Source organism: Neophocaena asiaeorientalis, unplaced genomic scaffold (assembly GCF_003031525.2).
Source record: "Neophocaena asiaeorientalis asiaeorientalis breed wild unplaced genomic scaffold, Neophocaena_asiaeorientalis_V1.1 scaffold100, whole genome shotgun sequence".
Taxonomy (NCBI): Eukaryota; Metazoa; Chordata; class Mammalia; order Artiodactyla; family Phocoenidae; genus Neophocaena; species Neophocaena asiaeorientalis.
This window is the reverse complement of record NW_020173955.1, coordinates 6,755,628-6,758,819: the sequence shown is the minus strand read 5'-3', so window position 1 is coordinate 6,758,819 and position 3,192 is coordinate 6,755,628. Positions and strand designations below refer to the sequence as shown.

General features: G+C 45.3%; 1 pseudogene; it reads right to left on the bottom strand.

Moving 5' to 3' along the window:
• Positions 1-223: 223 nt before the first annotated feature.
• On the bottom strand, positions 224-1,114 carry LOC112404873 (40S ribosomal protein SA-like; annotated as a pseudogene).
• Between the last annotated feature and the right edge of the window lie 2,078 nt (positions 1,115-3,192).

The window sequence follows — 3,192 nt, the reverse complement described above, 5'->3', positions numbered from 1 at the left end:
GAGTGGGGGGGGAGGGGGGAGAGAGAGAGAGAGGAGAGAAATAGAGAGATTTGAAGATGCTACCCTGTTGGATTTGAAAATGAGGGAAGGGACCATCAGCAAAGAGAATGCAAGGACTTGATTCTCTCCTAGAACCTCCAGAAGGAAACATTCTTTTTTTTTTTTTTTAAGAAACTGTTTTCTGTCAACCTATTTCCATTTGAAGAGTTTGTGGAAGAACAGCTTAAGATGACTCAGTGGTTGTTCCTACCCATTCAGTGGCCTGAGCAGTGGGAGCTGCAGACCAGTCTTCAGTGGGGAACTGCTGAGTAGGTACAGAGGGCACCTGCACGCCTTCAGACCAGTCCGCCACCTTAGGGTGAGTAGCAGGGAACTCAGGAGCGGTCCATTCACCCTGAAATTCCTCCTTGGCCACAGCTTTCCCAGCTGCTGCCTGTTATTCCTTTTCAATCTCTTCAGGATCTCTGTAGAAGTAGAGATCAGGCATGACCTCCCAAGGGTGTTCACAGGATCTCTGTAGAAGTAGAGATCAGGCATGACCTCCCAAGGGTGTTCACAGGAGATGGTCCCATGCATGTGCAGAACTTCCCAGGTGAGCATCCACCACATCAGACCCACTGAGTGAGCTCCCTTGTTGCACAGGATGGCAATGTCCACATAGCACAGCGGAGAGTCTGTGTTACACAGAGTAACGGTAGGCAGGTTAACGTAACAGGCCTCTGTGAGAGGCTGGTGGTCAGCCCTGGGATCAGTAACCATCAGAAGTCTTGGCTACCGGAAGGCTGCCTGGATCTGGTTAGTGAAGGTTCCAGGAGTGAAATGGCCAGCAATAGGAGTGGCTCTAGTGGCAGCAGCAAACTTCAGCACAGCTTGCCAGCCAGTATTCCTGGAGGATACGACACTGACCAGCTGGGAATTCAATGGCACGAGCTGCCAACAGAAGCTTCTCCCAGGTTCTCTTCAGATTTATGATGTAGATGCCATCACTTTTCCTTTCGTAGATGTACTGTTCCATTTGGAAGTCCAAGTTGTTGCCACCTAAGTGGGTTCCTGCTGCAAGGAATTTGAGCACATCCTCCTCCTTCACTTGCAGGACGTCAAGGGCTCCGGACATTGTGAAAGTTTCCCTTTAAGTTAGGATGGGAGTCCAGAACAACGCTGTATGGACCCCTGTCTGGGTAGTGCGGAAAGGAGGAACACATCTTTGCTGACACCTGGATTTCAGTAACTCTAATTGGGAGGACTGTGAGATAATAGGTTTGTGTTGTTATAAGTCATAAAATTTGTTGAAATTTGTTACAGCAGCAATAGGAAACTAATACAATGCATCAAAAGAAAGGGTCCAAGAAAAGTACCATAAAATTCTCCTAATTGTGAACAATAAACCCGCAATATGCCAGGGCTTAAGACTCTAAGTGGATTCTAATCAGAATCTGTTGGCCATCACTGTGCCTGACATAGAAGTGACACTCAGTACACAACTCGTATGTGTAAACTAATTAATAAAATACAAATAAAGCATAGCCATGTACATGGAGTTTAAATAAAAAATACATAACTTCCTACTTTTCAAAAATGCAGTCTCTGTGGAGGAAAATATGACCAATATATCATCAACTCAAAAAATATAGTGTCCTCTAGATCTGATGACCTTGTTCAGCATCTCTTATGAGTAAATGTGTGATTGTCTGAAGGTACAGAAAGAAGACATAGCAATGTGCTTTTGGATATTTGTTCCATCTTCCTTTTCCTTCAGCTTTGCATAAACCAAACATATTCTACTTAGGAACTACACAAATAGTCGAAGGCGGCATGAAGGTTGTAGCAAGTATGTTTTCCAGGGGAAGTAGATTTTTGCATTTGAAATTGGCCATAGCTTAGCAACGCCAGCTTCCAAAACATTTATGCTAAGTGAAGAGCTGCATATGCCGTTGTGCTCATGTACCGAAACAGCACCAAGCAGGGGTGCCCGACAGGGTGGAAAGGAAGAATCTCAAAACATGCTTATTTCCTTGTTATTATTGCTGTTTAAAATGGTTGTTTTCAACTGAGAGCATCACGCCTTTAACATTAGTTCAATACTGTAGAAAGGATATGTTCTTTACATTTAACTTTGATATGGTGTCTGTTATGACTGGGATCATTATTATTACTATGAAAGAGTAGCTTCCAAATTGAAAAATGAGGAGCTCCAGTGGCATCTCCTGACTCCAGTGCAATGCTCCCTCTCAAGCCATCAAAGGGCCATAAGCTTTGTCTGTTTTTCTCCCAAATTCCCCTGAGTGGTGTGGGGTGCAGGTCATCAAGCCAGTAGAGGGCAGAGGGTAGATTCTGCTCCATCTTTTCTCCTCAGAGGAGGATTTAATCTATTTTCTCCTCCATAGGGACTTAGCTGTTAGTCCTGATGTCCAGAGAGCTCCTTCCTCCCCTCACTGGAGATGACCTGGTTTACTAAAAATCACATGCAGGGTTTCCCTGGTGGCACAGTGGTTGAGAGTCCGCCTGCCGATGCAGGGGACATGGGTTCGTGCCCTGGTCCGGGAAGATCCCACATGCCGCGGAGCAGCTGGGCCCGTGAGCCATGGCTGCTGAGCCTGCGCATCCGGAGCCTGTGCTCCGCAACGGGAGAGGCCACGGCAGTGAGAGGCCTGTGTACCGCAAAAAAAAAATCACATGCAAAGTGGTTTAATTGCATGGGAAAATACGTGGTTTAATTGCCAAGCCGATTCAGATGAACTATGGCAGCATCTAAATATCAGTCATAGCACAAATTCCTTCTGGAAAAGGTCAGAGAGTTGCCACTACCTCCCTGCAGAGAAAGTTTTCATTGCTCTGGGGTCAAAGCTGGAGAACGTCAGGACATCCCAAATGCTTTCCTGGATGCATTTTCATATCTCCTTCCTGCCTTGTCCATGATGTTCTTGGAAGAAGTTTTGACAACAGAATAAAGACCTTGTGCAGAACAAAAAAAACAGGGCCTTTAGAGCAGAACACATCTGGGCTCAAACCTCAGTCCTGCTATTTTCTGGCTGCGATACCTTGGAGCTGGTAGATAGTCTCTCTGAGGTTTGGTTTGCTCATTTGTTAAATAAAATAGCATCACACAGTTTGCAGCATTGTCATAGTGCGATTTAAAGAGTTAAACCCCTATTATCTCTTGTCACACTTCAGAAAGAGTAGCTACTACTAAAA